This window comes from Sphaerodactylus townsendi, linkage group LG02 (genome assembly GCF_021028975.2).
Source record: "Sphaerodactylus townsendi isolate TG3544 linkage group LG02, MPM_Stown_v2.3, whole genome shotgun sequence".
NCBI classification, from domain to species: Eukaryota; Metazoa; Chordata; class Lepidosauria; order Squamata; family Sphaerodactylidae; genus Sphaerodactylus; species Sphaerodactylus townsendi.
Window position 1 is genome coordinate 18,915,138 of NC_059426.1, and position 27,689 is coordinate 18,942,826.

At 44.1% G+C, this 27,689-nt stretch overlaps 1 protein-coding gene across 3 annotated transcripts in view; it reads left to right on the forward strand.

Annotated features, from left to right (window-relative positions):
* The first annotated feature begins 481 nt into the window (after positions 1 to 481).
* RAPH1 (Ras association (RalGDS/AF-6) and pleckstrin homology domains 1) overlaps positions 482 to 27,689 on the forward strand; it is a 99,446-nt gene continuing 72,238 nt past the window's right edge. For 2 of the 3 annotated variants that reach the window (XM_048483665.1, XM_048483667.1), the window contains exon 1: positions 986 to 1,070. The gene's annotated coding sequence lies outside the window, so the exon portion shown is untranslated. Of the gene's footprint in view, positions 799 to 985; positions 1,071 to 27,689 lie in introns of those variants that run through there. The other variant, XM_048483666.1, reaches the window with a different exon arrangement.

Sequence of the window (27,689 nt, forward strand, 5' to 3'; positions counted from 1 at the left end):
CGTGCAGAAGCCCCTCAACAACGACACAGGGCCGCTCCAGCCGACCCAACGAGGCGTGGACGCGCCGCGCTCTGCACACGCTCAGAGGAACTCTTGGATTCCCCGCACCTCCTCGGCTACTACTCTCTGCAATCCTTCCCTGGCGCGCAGAATCCCCTTAACAACAACACGAGGCGTGGATGGGTCGCGCTCTGCACACGCTCAGAGGAACCCTTGGATTCCCCGCACCCTGTGGCGATAAATACAACACCCGCGCCTCCCTCAGTTACTACGCTCTGCAATCTTTCCCTGGCGCGCAGAATCCCCTTAACAGCAACACGAGGCGTGGATGGGTCGCGCTCTGCACATGCTCAGAAGAACCCTTCGTGTTCACAGGGGCTGAGGGGGGAAAGCGACTGCGGCCGGTGGGGAACACCCTCGACCGAGGAGGAGGAGGAGCGGGGGCAGCTGGGCGCGGCCAGGCTTCCCGGCCCAGGGGGTGTGGAGCGGGGCGGCCGGGTTTTGCACGAGGCCGGCGATTGCTGCAGCCGCCGCGGGAGGAGCAGTAGCAGCAGGCGGCGGCGGCGGCGGGGAGGAGGCGAGGCCCGCGCGCCGGAAGTGAGAGCGGTTGGCGCTGCCCGAGAGGCAGGGAAGGAGGCCGGCCGGCGGGAGCAGCCGGGGGACGTTCGCAGAGGGGCGGAGGCCGGCGCGGGCAGGGCGGGAGGCGGCGCAGCTCCCCGGGAGGGCGAGGAGAAGCCCCTCCGCCGCCCCCGAGAGAAGGCAGCGAGGAGGAGGAGGGATCCAGCCGCAGCCGTCACGGTGAGCTCCCGCTTCGGCGCTTTCCCTTTTTTGCAACCCCGGCAAAGCAGCGCACCACACCTCCCACCCCACCACCATTTTCCAAGCGCCCGACCTTAGGGTGGTGGGGGGGGGGGGCTGTGCCCGCCCCTGCAGGACTGAGGCGAGGGTGGGCGGGGGTTATGGGGTTCCTCATCTCTCCCCCTCCACCCACCGTTAAATCGGTTTTCCAAAAGGGAGGCTCCTCCTGTACGGTCGGGTTGGCCCGAAATGGTGGCTGGTTGTGGAACAAGGTGTGCCGGGATTGCAGAGGTGTGGGGTGGAGGGGGGCTGGGGCGGGCTAAGCACCCCATCCCCATGCCCACACAGTGGGGCCGGGGTCCCAACTGTTGGAAGGGTGGGGGGGGGGAGATAATGTTTTGCATCTCTGAAATAGGGTGTGTGTAAAGGATCCGCTTTCGCAGATAAAGGAATATCTGGGCAGGGTGATGGATGGGGAAAGAGGAGGTCTGGATCTGTTTCTGGGGGTGTGCCGGTAAATATTTGCATGTGTGAATGCCCTAGGAGGAAAGAGTGAGGGGCAGTTGCTGTATCCCTCCAGCCTTCATGGTAGGGAAGGAGCTGGCTTTGCTACAGAAAATGGCATTACATCCCTTGGATTCTCTCCCCCCCCCCCAATACTAAACAGCTGGTGGATCTATAAGGAGGGGGCTCTCCCCCCATATATGCCAAACAGCTGGTAGGTCCGTCCTTTGCCCTGTCTTCCCCCCTCTGAAACCAGTTTGGCCATGTAGATGTGACGCTCCAGATTTGTGATTTCCCCTTTCTCTTCCTCCCTTCTGAAACCCGTCTGAGTGACATTCCCAGAGACGGCTGTCGAATCTGCGGAGGCTGGAGCGTCAAAAAAAAATCGGAAGGCGATCCCCACCCAGGTTTCAAAATAAACTTGGAGATTGCAAAGGGTGTGTATGGGGTGGGGGGTGGGGGGCTTGAGCTGTAGGGGGGTGCTGAGACAGTGCCCATTCCAGCAGCACTCCACCCAGCGGAGCTGGAGGCGACTTTCCTTCCTGATCTTCCAGCCCATTTGAATGCATGTGGCATGATTCTCTAGGAGTCTAAGTAAGTGTGGATTGGTGTGAAATAAAGGTTTCCTTTTGGAATGCGTTGGCATCGCCGTCCAAAGAATAGCCTGCCTGTTGGCATAGTGTGGAAGAATCTAGTGGGCACAGCTGGTGGTTTCCATTGAAACGGAGAGAGTTGGGGGGAAACTATTGGTGGGGAAGGCAGGAGGAGAGTTTACCTTGGTTTTTGCTGCAGATGGTTGTTCGTTGTCGGTTGTCCCTAACAATTACCAAAATCACAATAATTAATTGTGGCTGTCTTTGCAAAAAAAGAAAGAAAGAAAGAAACCCGACTTGCCTTTAAAAAGCTGTTTCCCCATTTATTTCGCCGGTTTTTGAATCTTGTTGTGTAACCTAGCGAGGTGAGAAAAAAAGCATATTTTAGCCCATGGAAACCCCTAAAAAGCTGTTTTATGTATTTGAAAGTTCTTCTAAAGCTAGTACTCTGCAGTGGTTTTTTTCTTTGTTTTTGTGGTTTTTTTTAATAACTGCGAGGTATTGTTCTTGAGAAGAATACTGTGAAATAAATCTGATGACAGACAAGAATGAATTTTATATCTGGAAAGCAGTCATTAGCTTGCGTTGTTATAGTTTTGTCCCGCTTAGCTGTAATAAAATGGTTAAATTTTAATAAACCAAAATGTCTTAAACCTGGGCAGAATGAAAACATTGTAAATCAAATGTATGTAAAAATATAGCGAGAAGTATGTAAAAAACATAGGGAGAAGTGTCTTGTTTGAATGGCTGTTCTGCTGTGTGCGTAGCCTGCTAAATTACAGTCTTTTGCTTGCTGGAAGAAACCCTTGTAAATGATGGGGGAGGAGAAGTTTAAGAATGTGGAAAAATGCTGAATCAGAATCCAGTGTCTCAGGGCTTTTTCCCCCTTCCAGTGACTAAATTTAACAGCATCGGCTGTTAATGTGCCAGTTTTTGCTAGGGGTATGTGTGCAGAATATAGAGCTAACTGTTTTGCCATGCTTCAGTTAGCATGTAGCCTTTACTCTGGTTTCAAAGGCATATCTGAAACCAACTCTGGTTTCAAAGACATATCTGAAACCAGCCAACTTCAGTGCAACTGTTGTAGATGTATTACATTATTTGTGGCCGGTTTGCCAAGTTTTTATGAGCAATCTGGTGTACACTTAACGTAGAAGTAAATGTTATTTAACACACTGGGACTTCCATCTTGACTAAGCATGGATAGAATCAGACTGTTGACTACAGTAAGGCAGATCTTTTTCATAACTATTTGCATGGTATGCCTACACCTGATCTGTTATAGGGGCTATGGAGTTTGATTACAATCTTCCAGATTTTGAGGGTGTATTCTCCTTTCCCTTTCTGTTCAATATATGGGAAAATGTCTTATTTCAGTCCTTTTTGATGGTGTACTCTTCAGTGCTCTTGTACGTTCTAAACTTTTCAGACTATGACATCTGATTCTAGGGACATAGAGATTTACTATGCACAGGACATGAATTTGGCTGACGCATCCAACTTGCATTATATATAGTGCTTGCCATACCACTTTTTCATATTCATCCAAAATATTTTTGAGTTCGCCCATGTGCTCATTTTAATGTTCTCTTTCTCCTTTCAACAGCAACTCTGTGTATACGCTTTAACTTATTATTTTTAATCAAATTCTATCAACACATTATAGCTTTATTGTTTCGTTCGTCTATCTGAAGATTTATTATCAGGACTAAAAAGTGGTTCCTTGCTGGGGAGCAGGTACATGACTGCTCCTCAATAATGAAATCTCTCACTATTGCAGATCATTTGAATAGGCAGTAGACTTCTTAAATGTTAAAAATTGTTCTTTTGCACCCAAGCTAGTTACAGTCATTTTTTCCTAAGCTATCCCAATTCTGCTTCATCCCTTATTTCATCTTGCTTCATATGGTCCAGTCCCTCTATACTCCATCTTAAAGCTTTTGCCCCTTAATTTTCTGTAATCTTCAGATCATCTTCACCAAGTTACACAAATATCCTTATGTAAAATGTCTATGAGGTGAAATACAAACCACTGCCCAGAATGTAGTTGAAACAGATTACTCCCCCCCCCAAAAAAATTTATGAAACCGTTACTTAAGTCACCAATTTCAATTTCAATAAGCCTTTATTGGCATACAGAACATACAATATAAATACAATTAAAATTACTAGATAAAACTTCACACTGGATCATAAGTTCAGTTCGCAAACCTCAGCCAGAAACTTTGCCACTGCGAGACAACAGTCAAGGTCATTACAGTTTAAGAGCATATTTACTTTATCAAGCTCTGTAAGTGTTTTCATAGAGTCAATGATTTGTAATAATAAGCTGGATCTTGGATTCTGGTAAAGTGGGCAGTGGAGGAGAATGTCCGCAATGGAATCCAACTGCAAAATGTCTATGTAGCTAATCACCGGTTGACCGAGAACAATATCTGCCTGCAGGGTTGACCCAAACTTGCAGAATGTCACGCCTGGACCATTTCGAGTGTACCACTACCTTCAAGTTCTTCCCTTCTTTTACTAACCCCCTTTTCTGAGCCACATATTTTTCCTCTTTCCTGTTAAAAAGTTGATCCATATTGGGACCACATGTCGCCAGTGCCCCTCAACTTTCAACATGTCATTCCTTCTCTCTCTTTGATGTATATCTAAGCTTAGTGAGAATTTTGGTACATGTTTCACAATATGTCCCACGACGGTCTCTGCGTTCAGCAGAGGCCAATCTGCTGGTGATCCCCGCCCCCTCTATGATGCGGCTGGCCTCCACTAGGGCCAGGGGTTTTACCGCCCTGGCCCCTGCCTGGTGGAATGCTCTTCCTCCAGCTGTCCGGGCCCTGCGGGACCTTAATGAGTTCCGCAGGGCCTGCAAGACTGAGCTATTCCACCAGGCCTTTGGGGAGACCAGCTGCTGATGTGGGTGCCCGAAACACTCTTAAGACCCGCTGTCCTTCTCTCAAGAGGAGTTTTAATAGTCGGATGCCATCTATTTTAATTGGGTTCGATAATTGAATGCTGCCGTTTAATTCTTAATTTGTATTGATTTTGTTTTTACTTGTTTGTTAGTGTTGTTCGCTGCCCTGAGCCCTTCGGGGGAGGGCGGTATAAAAATGAAATAAAAAATAAAATAAATAAATATGGCTATGGGCTCATCGATATATGACAATGGATCACTGGCATTTATCACTTTTTAAAAGTCATGTGTTCCATAGAAGTAAGTTAGGTGAATTGTAACTGTTCCTTAGAAGAAGAGGAGGAGGAGGAGTTTGGATTTATATCCCCCCTTTCTCTCCTGCAGGAGACTCAAAGGGGCTTACAATCTCCTTGCCCTTCCCCCCTCACAACAAACACCCTGTGAGGTAGGTGGGGCTAAGAGAGCTCCGAAAAGCTGTGACTAGCCCAAGATAATTGGACACTTTTCATCAATTAGTAGGTATAAGAGCAACTGTAACAAAGCACTGATGATCTCAGATTGGGTACTACCGTATGTTCCTTTCATCCATGGTATGCAAATACTATTGGTCACGGAAAACGTTTCCGTTACACTTAGTAACAAACTGGTGTTTACAGCTGTTGTCAAAAAAAGCTACTTTGGCTTTTTTTCTGCATACAATTCTAGGTGATTTGAGGTTTGATTTATCCGATAAGGAGTCATCCAACATGGTGTATTTTCTCCACAAAAATAAATGATAAGAATCTGCTGGCCAGTTGATTAAATTAGAATTTGTTTAAACATAGTGTTAAAATGATCAATAAGAATTATCTAAGTCACATTTCTTAATTTCTAGGTAGGGTTTTTAAAAAGTTAAATTCACTTTAACAGATGATAAATATACATTTTTTTCCTGATGAGACACCAGAAATGTGAGGATTGGAAATTAGCAGTTTTGAGAATTTTTAAAAAAAAGCAGTTTTCATTCTGGCCACTTGGAAAAAAAGACACCACTGAATACCTTGAACTCTTTCCATGGGGAAAAAAAATCTTCTTCTACCTGTTTAAGAGCATCTCTTAGTCTTCAGAGTTTAATGTTGATGGCTGTGGAAAATCTTGTAGCTGAATAAGCTACTGAGGAATGAAATGGATTTGGCTAAGAGTTTTGGGACATAAGTGCTATGAAGGAATATCTGTTCTTTGACGGTAAAGCTTCCAGACGTATTCAGGAATTGCTGGGTCTGTATTTAACCTTGTAGATCCTGGGTTGATAGGCTAACAACTTTGAAACAAGTATCATTTTTTAAAGTAGTTTCATATAGTAGGAAAGTCTGTTGAAGCGGAGAAATATAGTTAACCATTTCTCCTCAAGTTTATCAGGATTTTTGGTTTTCCAAATAAATTGTTTTGTACTTAAAGGAACTTTTAAGAATATACCCACATTTTTTTCTTAATAGGACCTGAAAGCTATAGTCCACAGGTGTCAAACTCGCGGCCCTCCAGATGTTATGGACTACACTTCCCATCATCCCCTGACAGCATGATGCTGTCAGGGGATGATGGGAACTAGACGCTGAATCCATAACATCTGGAGAACAGTTATTACCTATCTCTCGAATCGAAAATCATAATCTGTATAAAATATCGGTATTGATTCACAAAACAGGCATATTCATGTTTCCCCATCTTGCTTAATAATTAGTGTATTTGGTCCATACTCCTTATTTCCTATTAATACTTAGTACTCCTTGTCATCCTAGTTTTTCCAGCACTTGATAGCTTAGCTTTAACCATTGACCTTCTGTTCTTTGAATAACTTTTTGCCTCAGTAGAGTTTCTTTACCTCTTCCTGCTTGAATCATCATTAAAGTAAGGCGATTTTCTGCTTTGAATGTCTCTCATTGTGAGTCCATTACAGGCAAGGAAGTTAAGAAAGTTCAAATACATATAAGTTTTTTCATTGTAGTTTCCTACATCATAATAACAGCAGCTGTCTAGAAGGAAATGTAGTACGATTTTAGACTACTGCAATGATTATGCTATGTATTAACTTGCTGTTACGATATTGTCTTCCATCTTTATAATGCCACTTACCATGTTGTTTATGGTATACCTTGACCTGAGCAGTTTGTTCACATTATCTTCTGATTGCGTCATCCTTGTCCTATAGCACTGTTCATTGAATGTTTTATCCTATAGTACATTGTTTTATTTTGTATTCTGCCTCGAGTTTAAGCGAAAGGCATTTTGTAAACAAAAAAGACCACCTCACTTGTATGCTTCTGGGTTCAACTCAGGGTTCCGGTTTTTATAAATGAAGTTGTTCTTTGTGGCCTGGAATTCGCATACCTGAAGGACCAGTCCTCTCCCAGTATGACTTTTTGTGGCAGCTTAGATCCTCCTAGAACATAGGTGTCAAACTCACGGCCCTCCAGATGTTATGGACTACAGTTCTCATCATCCCCAGTCCATAATATCTGGAGGGCCGCGAGTTTGACACCTGTGTCCTAGGTTGTCTCATCTCTTTCCCATACCTCAAATGTTGCCTTTTTCAGCTATGGGTCCAGTCTCCCAGAGGAGATCAGTGCACAGTGCTTCCAGTGACATTGTAAAGTCACTCTGGCTCATTCCGCACATGCAGAATAATGCACTTTCAAAACTGCTTTCAATGCTTTTTTTTGAAGCTGCAATAGCTTGGAATGTAGCAAAATCCACTTGCAAACAGTTGTGAAAGTGGTTTGAAAACACATTATTCTGCGTGTGCGGAAGGGGCCTCTGATTAAAAAGGCATTTGTGGGCACCCTTTCTTTTTGTGGGGTGGCTGTGGAAGAGCTGTGCATAGGGCCTCTTTTGTGTATTTTGCGATGACAGTGCATTAAGTTGATTTTTTTTCCTGAGTTGGTTTACATTTGCCTTTGTAATCTGCCTTGGGCAGAGGTTGATGGTGGGAAAGGAGTGATGTAATCATTTTATACCTCTGTTGGACTTGACTTTTTAAATCTCCTGATTTATTTTTAGGCTGACCTTATTTTGTATTCTTATAAATATTTGAAAAATGTTGGCCTAAACATGTCATGGGGGTCCATTCTGGAAGAACATTCTGTAACCATTAATAACAAATATTCCACACTTTTTCTGTGAAGCTCCACATAACATACGCAGAGTACTCAGGTGGTCTTCTGTGTAAGCCAGCTGTGCTTAATTTCTCAAAATCATGCCCCTGGGACACACGAACACATGTGAAGCTGTCAATAGTGAATCAGGCCATTGGTCCACCAGGGTCAGTACCAGAGGTGGGATCCAGCAGGTTCTCACAGGTTCCCGAGAGCAGGTTACTAATTATTTGTGTGTGCCGAGAGGGGGTTACTAATTGGTGATTTTGCCACGTGATTTTTGCCTTGGATTCACATCCCTCCTCTCAGCGGTAAGCGCTGGCGGGGGGAACTCCGAAGCAGTCTAGCAGGAGGTGCGCGTCCGTGGCAGCCTGCGCCCTGCGATGGGTCGTTCCCACCCAAGGACCGGCGCGGCCAAGGCTGCGTCTGCTGCCACAGCCCACCTACTCCAGGGAATGCCCGCCCGGAATGCCAGCCCTGTATCTGCAGCCTCCCCATCGTTCCAGCCCCATTGGCACTTTCATACAGTTTTGAATCCCACCACCATGGGAACCTGTTACTAACATTTTTGGATCTCACCACTGGTCAGTACTTCCTAGTCAGAGTGACAGCAGCTCACCAGAGTCTCATCTAGAAGTTCAGCAAGTGATGCTTGAGGTTGAATCTAAGACCTTCTGCCTGCCCATCTGTATCTGCTCTACCATTGAGCCATAGCCCTTCTCCAAGCCATGTAGGTTGTAACATCCTGTTTAATTTGTGTACTCCGTTTAGATACTGAAAAGAAATGTGTGTGGAGACTTAATGTTATTCCAGCATCCCACTGAACACTTGTATTTAAATTTTTGATTTGAGGCATCTTAGATACAAGAATTAGTTTGCAGAGCCCCCAGCTTCTCTCTGCGTGGCGGAACTAGAGTCTGTGCCACATTTTGCGACAGGAGGAAATGATTTTGAATCAGGCTTTCCATGTGTACTTCGCGTTTCTGAATGAAAATGTGCACAACCAGTTTGACACAGTTTGACACATTGAAAAAAGCTGATTTGTAAAGCTGATTCATTCTCTACCAAAGAGATTACTCCATAATTACTTTTATTCATATAAAAAAATATATATACTTCATTTCGCTTCTAATAGAAGCATGTCCCAGAGGCTGGATTACAATAGCTGTGCTAACATGATAATCCCCACCCCATACTTCCTTGGTGGTGGAAAGTGTCATCACGTCTCAGCTGACCTAGGATGACCCTGTACAATTTTCATAGATAAGAGAGGTGGCTTTGCCATTGCCTGCTTTTCATAGTGACCCTGGATTTCATTGGTGGTCTTCTATCCAAATACTAGCCAGAGCTAACCCTGCTGAGATTTGATGAGATCAGGCTAGCTTGGGCTATCCAGTTATCGGGCCACATACCTCCTTAACCCCATAATATAGCCCAGGGGTCTGCAATCTTCTGCTCTCCAGATGTTCATGGACTACAATTCCCATCAGCCCCTGGCAGGGGCTGATGGGATTTGTAGTCCATGAACATCTGGAGAGCCGCTGGTTGCAGACCCCTGATATAGCCCATGGTCTGTTAGCACAGAATTTCATCACTGACTGTTAGCTGCAATGATTTAATGGAATCTCTGTATCTAGAGACAGCAGCCCTATAAATATCAGTGCTGGGGGGAGGGAGCAACAGAACTAGGTTTTGTTCTCCATGCGTTGCTTGTAGGTCTTCTGGGGGTATCTGGTTGGCCACTAAAAGAAGCTGGACCAAGATGGCTTATTGGTCTTCCCCCACACAGCTAAAGCTCAGCATCTCGGTTGTGTAAAAATTGTTTTTGGTTGTAACTTTCAAATGTACAAATAAAGCCTGGCCACAAATCTCCACTCCTGTTGAAGCTGTGGATATGATTGTTAACGATGTCTGTCATGTGACGTGCCAGACTGAAATTCAAATGGAAGCCCCTGTCTACTTTAGAAGAATTCCTTATCTGATATACATCCTGACGCACAGGCAGGTATAGTGTTACGGAGGCATTTATGCCACTGTTGAAAGAAACATTTGGATGTTCTTCCTTGGAAACAATGTTTGTGGTGGAAACGGTCACAAAACCTCTGGCTTGTGGAAGTTCATAATGCAGGTAGCTATTCGTTATAATCGTACCAACTATCTTGCATAGTGTTCTGTGCTTCCACAGCCATCCATATTCTGTTTATGATACGTTCAGCAGCCACCAATTCAGTTAATGTTTATTAATGCATCTACCACATAAGAACATAAGAACTAGCCTGCTGGATCAGACCAGAGTCCATCTAGTCCAGCACTCTGCTACTCGCAGTGGCCCACCAGGTGCCTTTGGGAGCTCACGTGCAGGATGTGAAAGCAATGGCCTGCTGCTGCTGCTGCTGCTCCTGAGCACCTGGTCTGCTAAGGCATTTGCAATCTGAGATCAAGGAGGATCAAGATTGGTAGCCATAGATGGACTTCTCCTCCATAAATCTGTCCAAGCCCTTTTTAAAGCTATCCAGGTTCGTGGCCATCACCACCTCCTGTGGCAGCATATTCCAAACACCAATCACACGTTGTGTGAAGAAGTGTTTCTTTTTATTAGTCCTAATTCTTCCCCCCAGCATTTTCAATGTATGCCCCCTGGTTCTAGTATTGTGAGAAAGAGAGAAAATTTCTCTCTGTCAACATATATGAGTCAGGATGTGTAATGTAGAGTACAGATAACTCTGCTGTGTTTGGTAGTGCTGTCGCTACAGAAAGCCAGCGTGATGTAGTGGTTAAGAGCGATGAACTCTAATCTGAAGGACCAGGTTTGTTCTCCATCTGAGCTTGGAGGACATCTTCCTGGTAATTCCCACCATAGACATGGGAGGCAGGAACCAATTCTTTTGCTTCCTGCTTCCAGTGGGAGTTACCCAGTGTGGTCCAGTTCTGTTCCTGCCTTATGGGAGAGCAATTGTCTGTTGCCTGCACTGCGTTCACTATTTTACTGTTTACTATTATTGCCTTATTACTGCAGTGCTAGACTATTAGCTGTATTCTTCTGTTTCTTCCCTCCCTTCTGTGGCATGGCTCCCTACTAGCTCCTTTGCTGTTACTTGTACTCCTTCTCCCTTTCTCCTGTTTGTCACTCCCTCCGTGAGAGCTGCCATGCCATTGGTGGCAAAGCACACCAAACGAGATGCTGCTGACAAAATGGCCACCAGAGAAGCAGAGTAGGCATGAAAAGCAGCCCCTCAGGCAGAGGAGGCTCTGGAGCTTCGGGTAAGGGAGCTCCCTTCAGGACTCCACCAGGGGCCTCGCAGGATCCAGAAGAGGAAGAGCTAGACCAGGGGTAGGGAACCTGCGGCTCTCCAGATGTTCAGGAACTACAATTCCCATCAGCCTCTGTCAGCATGGCCAATTGGCCATGCTGGTAGGGGCTGATGGGAATTGTAGTTCCTGAACATCTGGAGAGCCGCAGGTTCCCTACCCCTGAGCTAGACAAATGGATGCCTGTTAACTCCGATACCGGGTCCATTAACTTTGATTTTGCTGCAATTATTAAATCCACCATGAGGGAGGAGTTTGGGGTCATGTTGGAGCAGGTTGTCCCTGTCCTCAAAAAGGCCAGCAGATCTGGGACCCCTCGTCTCTCCTTATCCAGAGAACCTTCCAGGGCGGAGGAGAAAGTTTCTTCCTGTCTTACAAAAGCAGGCAGAAAAAGGGACCATGTGAGCCACCGTAGGATTCTGATAGCGAAGAATCCAGGGAGGAGGGTCAGTTCATTTCCGAGAATGAAGAAGATGGCCAGGATATACAACCCTCTTAACCTATAACTTTAATGGGGAGGACTATTACTATTTGTTAGCAAAGCCCTTGGCAGCCCTTGACTTTAAAAAGGCCCAAGGTGGAGAGGAGACTGCCAAGCTAGACCTTAAGTCTAGACATGTAGGTAAAGGGGAATTGTCAGCCCCTCCAAGAAGGTGTTCCCTTTCCCTCTGTGCTTTGAAGATCCAGCTAAAGATGAAGCGGCTAACGCCAATGGGCACCAAGCAGTTCTCCGGATCTGCCAAAAAACTGTATGCCTTGTCATCCTGTGCTTCTGAGATTCTGCAGATATCTCCAATTGATGCCCCTATCCCAGCACTCCAAGCCCCAGGCCTTGTGTCCTTACAGCCGAGGGAATTCCTCACTTCAGTCGACCTCACCAAGACCTCAGTTCAATCAACCTCACTGTTTCCATTCTCCACAGTCATCGGAGGTACTTGAGATTCTGCATCAATAACCATTGTTTTCAGTACAGAACACTTCCTGCATGGCACGGAGAGTGTTCTCGAAGCTACTTGTCAACCTGGTGATTCTGCTTTGTGGACAGGACATTCACATCCACCCCTACCTCAATGATCTGGTCACCATCCTTCCAGGCAGCGTAGACCAACACTCAGAAACCCTTCAGAGCCCATAAGAATATGGTTTCTTGATAAACTTCTCAAAATGTCATCTGCACCCAATGCAGACCTTGGAGCATCTGGGGGCAGTCATCAACACTGTTGGGGCTCCCTCTTCATCACGGACCAAAAAAGCCAAGAAGATCAGAGGCATGGTCTAGCTACTAATCACCACCTGAACATCATCTCTCTCCTTCCTTTCCAACCTCATAGGTCTATTTATCTCTAACCTCGATGCCCTTCAATGAGGCAGGTTTCATTCCAGACCTCTTCAATGGCTCTTCTTACCTTTCCATTGGCAGATTTCTCGCAAGGCGAACTGACTGTGGTGGTACCAGCACAGATATAATCCTGTCTGGCCTGGTGGTTTTCATCAAAGATCATCGAACAGGGGAAGCAATTCTGTCTGCCAGTCTACAAATGGATAACTGCAGATACCTGCCTTACAGGTTGGGGCAGCAGTCCTGGATAGGAATCCAAAACAGTCCTGGATAGGAATCCAAATCCAGACTCCTCTTTATAATTCTAAACTTATTTCATTCTGTACACGAGTGGTTCTCAACCTGGGGGTCGGGATCCCTTTGGGGGGTCGAACAACCCTTTCACAGACTCTCTGCATCAGTGTTCTCCATCTGTAAAATGGATAAACGTTAGGGTTGGGGGTCACCACAACATGAGGAACTGTATTAAAGGGTCGCAGCATTAGGAAGGTTGAGAACCACTGCTGTACACGATCCTGATTTGTTGGTGCCTCTTGAGTAGCTGGTCTTGGGCATCTGCAGTCATCAAGAGAGTCAGCTCTTCAGTACTTAAGACGCATTCTTTGTAGTGTTTCCACACTTTAGTAGCTAGAAAGAACATCACCCCTGTGTTAAATTCAAGCAGCAAACAAGATCCTGTGACTACTCGTGACTTCCCCCACCCCACCCCTAACACAATTGTGAAAGTCTTTCCCCATGTATCTCTCAGTCAGAAATGCTTTTGGCTAGGCTCATATGGGTCAGGTTTCAGCAGGAGTTAGGTTAAACTTTAATTTCTGTACAATATATTTAGATATGGTATTTGGTTTTTTAAAATCATTCTGTATGATGAAATGGAAATCAAATAGGTATGTAATAGCATAGGAAACAGCTACTTCCATTAGTGAAACCTGCAGGAAGGATTAAAAAATGCTGCACTTTTTAAGTTCCGTCTGTAATATGGTTAAATCTAGACTTCCCTTCTTAAGAGTCAACCACAAGTTTTACTTGCAAGGATAAGTGTCGTTTCACAGTTTGAGACCGCTGAAAAAGTACCCTGAAATATTGTGCCTGCAGCTGAACAGTCATGCGCTTTGACTTCTAATGCTGTATGGCAGCTCTTAAGAAATCCCGGTGTTTGATTACTTCTTCTGTCTAAGGTTTAGAACTGCCTCTTTTTAGGACCTTCACATGATGAACAAAGATGAGTCAGAGAAACCCTTATTCAACCGCAAATAAAAATCTGGCCAGCTTCACCGAGAGGATAGGGCACATCCATGCAAGAAAGATCTCGCTGTGGTGTGTGTGTTTGAAATGCACTCTGCATTTCTTAGAACTTAAGGTTTTAAAACACGCCTCTCAACCAGTGAGATTTCCCCCCCTGTACAATGCATTGAAGCTTGTTTCTCCTTACCATTAGAAACAGATGAGACACAAAGATCTAATTATCTCGTCCATTTCCTTCGTTTTTGAAACAGAGCAACCAAAAGCATTACTCCCCACCCCCAAGTTAGTTGTTCTCCGCATAATGCAGTTGTCTCTTCCCACAGGCTTACGTGTCTCTTGATATGAAATTAGTTAATGTGTAGGAACATATGTGTGGGGGTTTTTTGAAGGTTTTGCTTCTACTCGGCACCTTTCCGCAAGATGCGATCTGCACAACTTTTTCTTCAGAATGGGCAAAGCGTCGAGAGCGTTTCACAAGGGAAAACTGTTTGGCCGGGATACTCCTTCCAAGAGAAGCTCTGTCATTTGGATAGGTGCCTGTTTTTATGCTTGCTTCATAAAATCTTCCAGCTGTATTGAAATTAAATTAAAACATGGATGTGTACCGGTGGTTTTTAAGTAAGAAAAAAAATTCTGTCGAGATGCGTTTCTGCGTTGGAGCACTTCGGCTTCTAAGCGGAAACTCAGTAGCTCTGAAAGATTCCCTGAAATTATCATAGGGAGTTGGAATAAAGGAATTACTGCCAATTTAGCCATAGCGCAACAACATGGCAGAATAAAGGGAAGTTTCACTTTTGTGTAATTATGTTGATTTGGAAGTAGATAGGTTTCTTGACTATCCATAGCTGAAAATGTTTTAATGTAGAGTAGCCCCCAGAATACCTCAACGTGAGTATTTATTGTATGATTTTGGCGCACTGACCGCAATGTTAATCTTTTTTTCAGATGGGCCTGGGGAAAGGTAATCTTGTAGCATTGGTAGCACACCTTATTTAAACTTTGTAAAGATAAAAATTCATGTCCTCTTTGTAAAGAGGGCTGTACTAAATCTTCTTTCGATCCCCTTTGCCAGTACCTTTTATCGAATGGTCAAATGGCCAATGAATAAAACCAGTATTCCTGGCTATGAAACCCTTTTGCTCAAATCAAAATATGCCATTTTTTCTTAAATAGACAACTGGTTGTCAACTTGGGTTCAACACATTTGCTTTGCTCATTTCTGTCCTCTGAGTAGCAAGTTGTTGAGCATCCTTGACTATCTCAAGGATTACAACTGGGGCAGTACAGACCTTGGAGTGCTATTTTCATGACTTTACAAGCACAAGGCCCTTGTGGGAGAGTATCCTAGCTACAGCCAGTATCCTTGTGGCTGCATTAGTAGTCAGGGAAGTCATGGGGCTGTTGTTGATTTAGTTGATTCCACATCTTCTTCTATATCAGTATGTGGTGTTAATAGCTATTGAACCTCCAGGCGGAGCACATTCTCTGGAGAGGCAGCATGCAGATTTTCGAAGTGAACAAAGATAAGACTGATTTAATACTTCAGTGATTGCAGGCGATGCTGCGTAGGATTAGAAGGAAGCAACAGGTATGTATCTTGTAAGTGCTTACAAATGTCTGTCACTCACTCTTCTGGTTTTCATTCTGGAGAAAATCCATAACCTGAGATAACTGTTGGAAGATCTTACACAATTATATGATGAAGATGAAGAAGAAGAGTTGGATTTATATCCCCCCTTTCTCTCCTGTAGGAGACTCAAAGGGGCTTGCAAACTCCTTTCCCTTCCCCCCTCACAACAAACACCCTGTGAGGTGGGTGGGGCTGAGAGAGCTCAGAAGAACTGTGCCTAGCCCAAGGTCACCCAGCTGGCGTGTGTTGGAGTGCACAAGCTGATCTAGTTCACCTGATCAGCCTCCACAACTCAAGTGGCAGAGCGGGGAATCAAACCTGGTTCTCCAGATTAGAGTGCGCTTGCTCTTAACCACTATGCCGCTGCTGCTGCACCGTATGGATGGCGTTTTCAAATTCAGCCAGGCTAATAGATGAATATTGTTCTGGTCTATTGTGTCCCGAAGTATCCTTTAAAAGCATGCTGTGAAAGAGAACCATATTTATAAGTTCTGTTCTGTGTACCTTGCGATATTCAGAGTGAATCGGTGGCTTTGTTCCATTAAGTTCGGGGCCTGAAAACCATTGTGAGGTTGAATGCGAAGGAGCTGGTTCTGCCTTCAGTGCGCTTACTCTCTTGACATTAGCTATTTCAGAGGACTGTGCGGGAGTCTGAACCAGTAGCAGCCCATCTTATCTGCATGGGCCATGTTTGCGATCTGCATTAATTATTAATTAACATTATCAGTAGGCCTCCCTCACCTAACTTGTTCCGGCAGACGTTTTATGAGGCATTGCGATTTCAGCTCAGGAACCTTGGGGTGACGGGGTGCGCAAGCCTTCCTGAGAACCATTCTGGTCTGCTCAGTGATGCTAACTCTCAGGAAAGTGTCCTGAAGATCACACCACAGGTATTGAATTTTTAAGTAACGGTTATAGCCTTCTGTAAACTTTTTGCCTTCTAAGGAGCAGCAGTGGCGTAGTGGCTAAGAGCAGGTGCACTCTGATCTGGAGGAACCGGGTTTGATTCCCAGCTCTGCCACTTCAGTTGTGGAGGCTTATCTGAGGAATTCAGATTAGCCTGTACACTCCCACACACGCCAGCTGGGTGACCTTGGGCTACGTCGAAATCTCTCAGTCTCCACCCACCCTCACAGGGTGTTTGTTTGTGAGGGGAAGGGCAAGGAGATTGTAAGCCCCTTTGAGTCTCCTGCAGGAGAGAAAGGGGGGATATAAATCCAACTCTTCTTCTTCTTCTTCTTCTTCTTCTTCTTCTTCTTCTTCTTAAGTTAGTGATACTTAAAAAAATAGGGATTTGGAAGCCGAAGTTAATCAACAAACTGCACAGGATTAAGAGTGATAAATTAAGTGTAATGGAAGCCTTTTTGCGTTGCACCTCTTCAGTCTACAGACATCAGCAATGGTTCTGGAATGGATGGATTCAGACTGAGCGGTTTTTCGCTGCGCAGCGCTAGTAATAACTAGTATTTTTGTAGTGATAACTTGTACTCCTACGAAAATCTTAAATTGCAGGCTATCTGATGTGCCGTTGCTTCTCCTTTGTGGCTTTTCAGATTAGATTTAAATATCTGTCTTCATAACTGAGCGTGTTTTTGCTGTTGGGTGTCTTGGAGGCAGAAGAAAGATGCTACCTGTTCAATTTTCTTCTAAAGTATTTAGGACGGCATTAGTCTGGTTGTCTGTGGTTAGGAAGGTGTTAGATTTCGGGGTTGCTGATGTAGCCTGTAGAATATAGCGTGGTTGGTAGCGGAAGGTGTAACAGTCCTGGTAGAGCTTGCTTTCGGTTGCTCTGTTATAAGCAATCGTGCCTGCTGCATCTAGCACTGGCGGTGTGCATGTGGTTTATGGTGACCTGAGTTGAGGATTGTGATCTAGTGGATTCAAATATCAGATTTAATAGAAAATTTATTCACGCCTTTCCGCCAGTTAAAAACAGAACCACACCCAAGCATATAAAACAAATCACAATAAAATTAAGGAAAGTAAAACCGGGAATTTGCAGGATTTACAGAGTTAATTCATCGAGAATACAATGAGTTTTCAGCCCTTAAGTAATATTGCACAGTATTTTGCAACCTGGACCGTAACTGGGGAGTTAGCTTCCATGAGGAGCTTTTTAATCAACTCCTCTTCACCACTCATATACATTCTTTTGATTGAAGGCTCCATAATCGTAGGCTTGGATGTAATACTGAGCCATCCCAGGTGCCATCAATTGAGTGCTTGGAGCTACCTTATACTGAGTCAGACCAGTGGTCAGTCATGGTTGCCATTGTCCACTTCGGCGGCCAGTAGCTGTCCAGTGTTTCAGGCTCATTCCGCACATGCAGAATAATGCACTTTCAAACTGCTTTCAGTGCTCTTTGAAGCTGTGCAGAATGGCAAAATCCACTTGCAAACAGTTGTGAAAGTGGTTTGAAAATGTATTATTTTGCGTGTGCAGAAGGGGCCTCAGAGAGAGGTCTTTTACATGGAAAAGCTGGAGACTGAATACATATGTATGGCCTTCTGCATACATAGCAGGCTCCCTGCCACTGAGCACCAACCATCTTTGCTACGGATGTCTAATTAAACAGGAACGTTGTCTTCGAGACCTACTAAATATTACTCCAGTGTAAACTTTCATGGACTGGATCAGTGGTTCTCAACCTGGGGGTCGGGACCCCTTTGGGGGTCGAAAGACCCTTTCACAGGGGTCGCCTAAGACTCTCTGCATCAGTGTTCTCCATCTGTAAAATGGATAAATGTTAGGGTTGGGGGTCACCACAACACGAGGACCTGGATTAGGCGGCATTAAGAAGGTTGAGAACCGCTGGACTAGGGCCTGCTTCTTCAGGAACTGACCGGGATACTTCTAGTTGTCCTATGGAACCGTGAAGGATAGCACAGGAGCCTGAACACAGGAAGCAAAAATTCCTCCAAACTGGAGCTCTTCAAAGAAGTGAATGTACAAATCAGTTCCAGCATTTCAATGTACACTTCTATGTGGTCTATTTTTTTAAAATTAAAACCTTGTAAAGATTTTAATCGCTTAATGAGCAGACTGATTGATAACAGCTTTAGCCGTAGATTAAAACTGGCATTCCAAACAACTGGTGTTTAGAGCAGAGGTTGTGGGGGTGGGGTCTATTCTTTGGCCCCGTCTTTCTGTAGCCAATTTTGATTTCCTTTTCTTTAAGTTAATTTTGGTTTTTTTAAAAAAATAAAAGCCTACTTTTCCTTTCTGTTTTGAGTTGCCTTTGCAGTGCGAAACTATTGTGTTCTTTTCCTTCCAAGAATCACTGGCAAATGAAAACAGATAATACTAACTTGCTAAGAGTTTCATATACCTTTTTGTGGCCAGTCTTGCGCATATTACTATAAAAGAGAATGTTCTATGACCGTAATCCAAAGGGGGTTTGTGTTCACCGGTTTTGTTCTGGAGAATCGTCTTCGCCATCATGCAGTGGTGATTCTTTTCATTCATTTAGCCTTTATTTGGCATAAACAGTATAAAATCACATGTAAATCGCATCAAAATACAAACTTGCAACATATAACAAATTAAGTTGATTCATACATACTGTTGCTTGTGGGATATTTCCAGCAGAAAGTTCGCAGCCATTTCACAGAATGGAGCATCAGAACTATTTAATAAGAACAATAGTCTGCTTAGTTCATCCAGCTCGCTAGGTATCATAGAAAGCAACCTAGAGTATTTGTCTCTAATACTTGCCGATTTAGGCAATGGAATAATTGGTGAGTTAATGTTTCTAATTGATTTGCACCACATGAACACACCCTTGTGCACATTTCTAGATTGTTATATCTACCTCGTATGGCAGAAGGGAAAACATTGAAGCGAGCGAGTGAAAAAACTCTTCTCTGATCTGGATTGGTCAGATGATACAGATAGGAGGCCATTCTGTTATGTTGTAAGGGGATTGATAGATGTAAAGGTGAACAAGTTTTCCTCCCTGCCAGAGTTAAATAGTTCCATTCTCTCAGTGGTGATTCTGTAAAGATGAGAGACTTCTGAAAGATGGAGATTTCATTTTGGGGGGAGGGGGAAACCCTTTTTCAAGGGGCTACTTTCCTCTGATGCAAAAAAGGTGAGGGGCGGGGAGGTGTCTGCCAGTGCACTTGTTGTGTTGACAAAGGCTCTTTGTGGTGGAAGAAAGTGCTGTCTTTAGAGGAATGGCTCTGTAAGAGTCCAGCCCATTATATCTAGTATGAAAAACGCTGGATTCCAGGTTGAGTTTTTCGACAGTTACAATAAGCTCTATAGATAAGTTGTCAGAATTAAAAGCTGATCTGGATTTCTGCTCTTTTTGTCCTGGAATTGGCTCGTGTAATTCCCATGAGACTCATGTCTTCATACCAAAGTGGATATTTTTGAAGAAAAGAAAATAATGTTTCTTTGGGGGGGTATTATTCACACAGCCAACCCAAAAAAAAAAATCAATGAGAAGCATGCCAATTTGTTACACAGCTGTTAAAATGACATAATGTTTTTTTGTTTCTCTAAGGGCGTAAATAAGAACTTCCTTCCTCCTTCATTCATATTTGTTTTAACTCTGTGTAGAGTTGTGATTTGGGCTTCGTCGTGCAGTTACTGATAAAACGAGCTTACTGCTTTTTTGTGTGGTTCATCTTAAGAATGCTTTGGTTTGTGCCGCTCTTTCCCACGCAGACACTGGATGTGATATGGAACGTACACAGCATGGTCTTGGGGTTTTTCCCCCCAGAGGTTTGATTAGAGACTTATTTTTAGTACCTTGCCGCTCATAATTAGCTTAAGTGTAAAATATGCTTTTCTGTACACCGAAACAATTTGCCTGAATCCCAGTACAAAGGTGCGGGTGAAAAATGCATATTCAGCTAGAGCAGTGATTTTCAACCAGGGTTCCGTGGTACCCTGGGGTGCAAATGCGTGAGGCTTATGTCCCAGAGGGTACTGCGTGGCAATGCACTCAACCCCCCCCCTCACTTTTTGTGGTGTCTCCTACCGGCGCCAGCAAGGACATGGAACTGGCTCGGGGCAGGGCCTGCCACAAGGTCAGCAGCCTCCCCCCCCCCAGTTCTTCCCTTCACCCTGGGAGAGAAGGTGGGGGTGGTGCAAGCAGGGGCACTGGGAGGGGAAGGTGGGGGGGATGGCAGGGGTACTGTGAGATATGAAGAGTGAGGTCAAGGGTACCGGGACATCGAAAAGGTTGGTAAACACTGAGCTAGAGCTTTCCTTCTGGTTCTACTATAACTACTGCTACAGCTAGTTCTACTATTCCATATTTCAGATTCTCTGGAATGGCTGATGAAGAAACTGTATCCTGTATATACTGAGCTTGAGTGTGTGTATAAAAACTGTAGCCTGTATATATTTGTGTGTGTGTATAACTTGACAGGGTCATGACTGTAGCTTCTAACTATTGAATCAAAACAGATTTTTGGCTTCTAACAGTTTTCGAACAACGCTAGTATTTGGTGCCCAACAAAATACTTGATATGAAAGTTTAGTGTTGTATCTAAAGTTATGTATTGGCCTTTGAAGAGGGATCCAAGGGGCCGAGACCCTCAAAAGTTGAGCTGAAAATATAAAATCTATAATTATATTATATAGCGTACCCAAAAACACAAGGTCTGAAATACAGGTCTGAAATAATAGCATGTATGGTTACACAAATCTCAAACACTGTTGATACAATTGTGTAAGTGACCATCAAGGGACAATATACATTTTGGCCTTTTCGGACTCCTTAGCGATTACACATACAAGCAAGATTATTAAAGATAACACATCCAGAAATATACCTTACAGGTATTTTTATCTGAAAATGGAATGTGGTGTAGTTGTTAAGAGCAGTTGACTCTGATTTAGAGAACCAGGTTTGATTTCCCACTCCTCCATGTGAGCACAGACTTTCTTTTAGTGAACTGGATTTGTTTTCCCACTCCTACACATGAGCAATGGACTCTCATCTGGTGAAACATGTTTGTCTCCCCACTCCTACCCATGAAGCCTGCTGGGTGACCTTGGTCCATGAAGCCTCCAAACTCTCTCAGCCCATCTACCTCACAAGATGTCTGCTAGGCAGAGAGGAAGGGAAGGAATTTATATGGAGAGGAATTACAGGAAAGAATTCTCATGGCCCAGTGTTCAGAAAATACCAAAGAGCTCTCCTTAGATTGGTGGTGTGATAAATTAAAAGAACATAATGACGTTTGAAAGTTTAGCAAATAAGGTTAGATTAATTTAGAGGAGGAAAATGAAATATGACTTCAAGATTATTTGGAACAGCCCTATTTTATTTTAACAGAACTTCAAGAGAACAACTAGCTAAAGAATTTTCTTTCATGGGTGGAGGGACTTGCAGAAAAATTGTGAATGAGGTATTGAACAGTTATATCAGAGGAGAAATACATTTTGAAGAAATGAATATGTAAAGTCTCATCCATCTTAGAGGGAAGCATCCCTCCCCCCCCCCTTTCTGCTGTGTATTTTTTTCTTTACCGTACCTTGATGGTATCTTTTATACTGGATATGAGGTTACTATGTGGTTCTTTGTTTTGTTGTTGATTTTTTTGTTCTATATGTATATTTAATAATTTAAAAAAATTAAAAAGAAAGCACATGAAGGAAGCTATATGGCTATACCATATGATCCAGGAATCATTACAACATACTAAAAACAGCTATTTGGAAACAGGCTCTGCTGGAATCTGGGAGACACTTCAAAGAACATAAATTTAGCATCAGGAAACCAAGATGAAACAACAGTTTCATATACATATCTATTTTTACATACATATCTATGTTTATCTTAATATACTATGCATCCTCTAAACACAAGTAGGAAAAGTAAGAGCAGTCAACCTGTGGTCTTGAAGTTCTTTTGTCCAGTTGTGACTTTATCTGCTAACCTAAGAATGCTCTCCTGCGAGTGACCCCACTAAATAAAATGGGACTTCTTATTACGCCTGCTTAGGATTATGTCCTACAGTGCACTACACAACTTAATTCTGCTTTTTTAAATAAACAACACAGTACAATTCAGTCTACTGATCAAAAAAGTTTTAGTCGTTTATAACAAGATATTAAAATGTAACATCAAATGTAGATAAAACAATCATCACACTCTCCAATATTGGTGTTTATGGTTTTGCCTATTTGGGAAAGCAGCTAAATTGTGCCATCTGCAAATAAAGCAAGGATTTCTATATACTTGGACAAATCTAAAGTTCTAGAAAATGTCAAAGCCACTGATCAGAAAATTCTTCAGGAAATAATTGAATGCCCCAGCAGGTTTTTTTCCCCCAACAGGGTCCTTACATCTCTTAACAATTACCTACGTAAGAAGACAAATATTGCTTTATAAATAAAAAGCAACAACCCCCCCCCCCCCCAAAAAAAAAACCCCTACCATGATGGGGAACTGAGCACCTCATTTCCTTTCATTTATTCAAAGTAGCTGAAAGTCAATTAACAGAAGAGAACAAGTAGAGGCACACTGGTCTGCTCAAGTCCCTAAGGGATGAAAATATCATGGAAGGGAGATCTTGGTCGGAAGGAAGAGTTTCCTTCTAATGGCAAATGATGCTTAGAAGATCCATTAGTGTAAGAATAAATCAGGACTACTTGAAGATGAGACAGAGGTTTCAGCATACTGGAAGGCCTCTCCAGGTGTGTGTGGAAAGCACCCAGATATGTGTGGAAAGCAACACCAAGTCTCAGCTGACTTATGGCAACCCAGTAGGGTTTTCAGCTCAAGAAACTGACAGAAATGGTATGCCATTGCCTGCCTCTGCACAATAACTCTGGCATTCCTTGGAGGTCTCGCATCCAATTACTACCCAAGGCCCAATCTTATGCCCTTGCTTCAAGATTAACGGGGCCTCTCCACCGGCAAGAAATTATGCCGTGTGGAGGGCTTTGAGGAAGCCGATTCGTGTATGGGAGCCGCGATCTGAAGCCTCAAGGAGCCGGTGCAGAAGATGTGGCTTCGCATGGAGCCGCCTCTTCTGCGCCCCCCCTCCACTCACCTTGTCCTCCAGCGTCGCACTGGAGGCCATCATGGACCCGCCCATGCTGCCCTCCGACCCCTGGAGGTCGGAGGGCAGCGTGGGTGGGTCCCTGACAGCCTCCAGAGCACGCTGGAGGTTGAGGTGAGTGGAGGGAATGGGGAAACCGCCATCTTCCCACGCTGTCAGGGACCCACCCACGCTGCCCAGTGCGGTTTGCACCGCACTGATGGGAAGACGGCGTTTTAGAATAACCTCAGTAAACGAGCGAGGTTATTAGGAGCGGCTTCACGCCACTCCTGGGCGGCCAGGGCGGCGCTGCTGCGATCCAGCAGCGCCTCCTGTGTGAACAACTGCCCAGGAATGGCGTTTTTGCCGTCCCTGGGCCGCTGTAAATGGCCCGTGCGGAAAGGGCCTTAGCTTCTGAGATCTGACGAGGTCAGCCCCCCCCCCCCCCCAGGTATGCAAACATGTACTACTTTGCAAGTTGAACAAACACTTTAACTGCAGAAGAAGCCCAGTAAGAAGCACAACCAAATGACGCCCAGTAAAAGAGGGAACTGTCCTGCTCTGAGTACAATAAACTCTTAGGGTCTTGAAGGAAGACATCTGGATTGGACAGCTCAAAAGCAATTTTCACTCCTTTCATCCACCCACCCTTTTGCAAAATATAGTACAGAACATCAATCACATCCATAAATCCTTCAATTTCTTCCTTAAGTGTCTGGGTTTGCCAAGAGAGCGTAACCACTCTCACAGCACAATCCTAAACAGAGTTATACTTTTCAAAATCCACTGAAGTATTGAAGACAGACAGAAGTAAATATTTATCAGTACCCTTGATACAAAACCACCAAACAGAGCACAAAGCAGAACTGACGTAAAAAGTCACACAACATCACTTCACTCAATTCCTAGTACTCACTCTCATGTACTTCCAATAGTTAATCATCATAAATGGAATAAATAAGAAGTGAATTATGTATGAACTACTGGTTTAAAATGAAAGATTTTGGGCTGCTACTGCAGGAAACTCCCATTGTAGAAGATGTAAAGTTTATAAATAAGTATGGTCCTGGGTTATAAGGAACCACCCTACAAGGATTTGGCTTTCTATATCAATAACCTTCCCTCCTCCTATCTAAAGGGATTCTTTATGGGAGGGTTTAAGTGGCAACTGCGCCTGCCCTCTCACTTTTTAGATTCTCCACCATGAGTGACATTGTGCAAACTAACAATGTGGGTGCTTATCCGGTAAAACTCTATAGGAGCTGCCAAATTCCTTTCAACGAGAACTTAGCATCAGCATTTCAACTGTGGTTTATGTTTTTATAAAGTCTTTTGTTTTATACAGTTTTTCCTTTGCTATAATAAAAACAATTTTCCCCCATGCGTTGTTTATATATTCATACACAGTATATAATTATGGTCCAAGACCAGTTAATTAAACTCAGCTGCAATATGATTGTGGCTAAGAATTCTTGCTACTCTTAACAGCCAATTTTTGTGTTTGGGCTACAGCTAGCCACTTACATTTCAAAACATCAGAGCAATACTCAACATTCACTGCCATTCTGGTCATTTTCTGTTCCTCTCCAGAATGCACCCTTTCCCATTTCCGTATATATTCGAGCATAAGCCGACGCAAATATAAGCAGAGACACCTAATTTTACCACAAAAAAACTGGGAAACTTATTGACTCAAGTATAAGCCTTTGATTTTGACTAAGTATCAGCTAAAAACGGAAGATTTGGGAGCAAGATGAGATAGAGTTGCTTAACAGAGTTTGCATTAGGGATGAGCAGCTTTCCAGCACTCTAGGAACACAAATGAACCACTGTTTTCCTCCAAATGTAGAATAATTCTGGGATTCATAGCCATGCCAGCCTAAACTTTGCTCCAGAGAAAGTCTTTGTCTTCAGCAACATCAGTATTTGGCAGTAAACTACTGTATGAAGAATTGTATTCATCTAGAATGCAACACACCAATAACCCTTAGGAGAGAAATGCCTCGGTTTCTTTTAACACACACACACACACACACACACACACAAACCTAGTTGTAATGCTATGCAGGCTGTCCTTACAGCTTGTTTTTATGGCTCTCTGGTGAGTTAGAAAAAAAGCAGCAACATGCTTACCGGATCCCCACAGCATCCCCAGCTCCAGCCGCCATCTTGGAATTACTGTATATACTCGAGTATAAGCCAAGGAGGGACTTTTTCCAGCATAAAAATATGCTGAAAAAGTCGGCTTATACTCAAGTATATATGGTAATTATTTTTCCAGTCCCTACTATTTCTAGGGGAGGGAAGTTAGCATGGTATAGTCCGCTCTCAGAAGCTAAGAAGGATCAGTACTTAGATGGGAGACCACCAAGGCAGAGGAAGGGACTAGCAAACCGCATCTGCTTCTCACATGCCTTGAAAGCCACTTGCTGGGGTCACCATACTTCGTTTGCCACTTTATGGCACTTACATGTGCACAAACCATTCCTAGTCCTTTAATACAACAGTGCCAGTGTTTGACTAGTATTTGGATGGAAGACCTCCAAGGAATACCAGGGTGACGCGGAGGCAACATCTCTTGCCTTGAAAACCTTTAGGGTTGCCACGAGTCAGCTGTGGCGTGACAGGGAAAAAAAAGTGTACATATTTCCTTTTGTATGCTGGAAACCAGGAAAAGAAAGAACTGTAATTCCCCAGCCAGCTCTTCCCTCAGTCCTTGACATTTCAACCACATCTCACACAACAGAATTCGTCATGTCTACTCTGACTGAAGGAAGACAAATCCACATCAACCCCTATAAACCTCTCCAGCGAATGTCTTTGTAGAATCTCAGCAGCTGTCCAATCGCAAGATGGGTCAGTCCAATGGTGATTTAGTATTCAAGTTATCTGTGGCAGCCAAGTATCTGTACCTTCATTGACTTTGACTTGGAGGTGGGCCAGTGCCTGTAATACCCTAACACAGTGGTTCTCAACCTTCCTAATGCCACAATCCTTTAATACAGTTCCTCATGTTGTGGTGACCCCCAACCCTAACATTTATCCACTTTACAGATGGAGAACACTGATACAATCTTAGGCGACCCCTGTGAAAGGGTCGTTCGACCACCAAAGGGGTCGTGACCCACAGGTTGAGAACCGCTGCCCTAACAGCACTGCTCTTTTCACAGACGGTGGCCAGCGTTGTGCTCATTGTGTTCAGTACCACAAACAGGTTACGGTTCCTTCTGCCCATCATTCACCTAGACTGACTCACGGACAAAAGCATATGTGGGATCTACTTCTCAATATCAAGCAATTTCCTGGCCGACCTGAGACAACTGCAGTATTCATATCACTGATACCAGCTGATGGCACGGGTGGGTTTGTCACTCCTCCCTCCATAAGCAGGAGACAACTTCAAATGGCTCTGGAGGGCCTATGCCACCTACTGGCATCCAGGTTGTGTTGGAGAGATTTCATAAGTCACATCTGTGGCTCTTGAAACCTTGGTCAGTGTGGAATGCTAAGCAATGTGGGGCGACAGGCAGGGATGATCACATAGACCCTTCTTTTCCTGGTTTACTAGGAATTGGAAGATATGAGATTATTAAAGGTAAAAGGTAAAGTTTCCCCTTCAGTCATGGCCAACCCTGGGGTACTACTGCGAGCAGTGATTTCATAGGCAAAACTCTTTTGTGGGGTAGTTTGCCATTGCTTTCCCTGGCTATTCTTTCCCCAGCTATGAGCTTGGTACTCATTTACCGACCAAGAAATGGATGGGTGGCTGAGTTGACCATGAGCCAGCTGCCAGGATATCTGACCCACAGGGGGCTCGAACTCCTGACCGTGTGAGTGGCAGTGCAAGTACTTAACCACTACGCCACGTGGTACCTATGAGATCATTACTGGAAGAAAACTCACAATGAACCACACAAAAGCTGCCACATAACCATGTGAACATCTATGAGACAGCACAAGTTTTTCCTTCAGTTGCTGTTACATCAGCTGAATTACATCCCACAAAAGGGTGGTTCATGAGCTGCAGTGGGCAGTCTATGTTAGATCAACTTTGCTCTCTTCTCACAGCCCATTTAAAAAAACAACCACATGTAGATATTTTAGCACAGACCAGAAAGAACTGGAAAATGGTATCGTACATACAACACGCAGACCCAAAACCCTGACTCCTTAACAACGATGCAGAGTTGACAGCCACACAAGGAGGCCAAAATATCAGAAT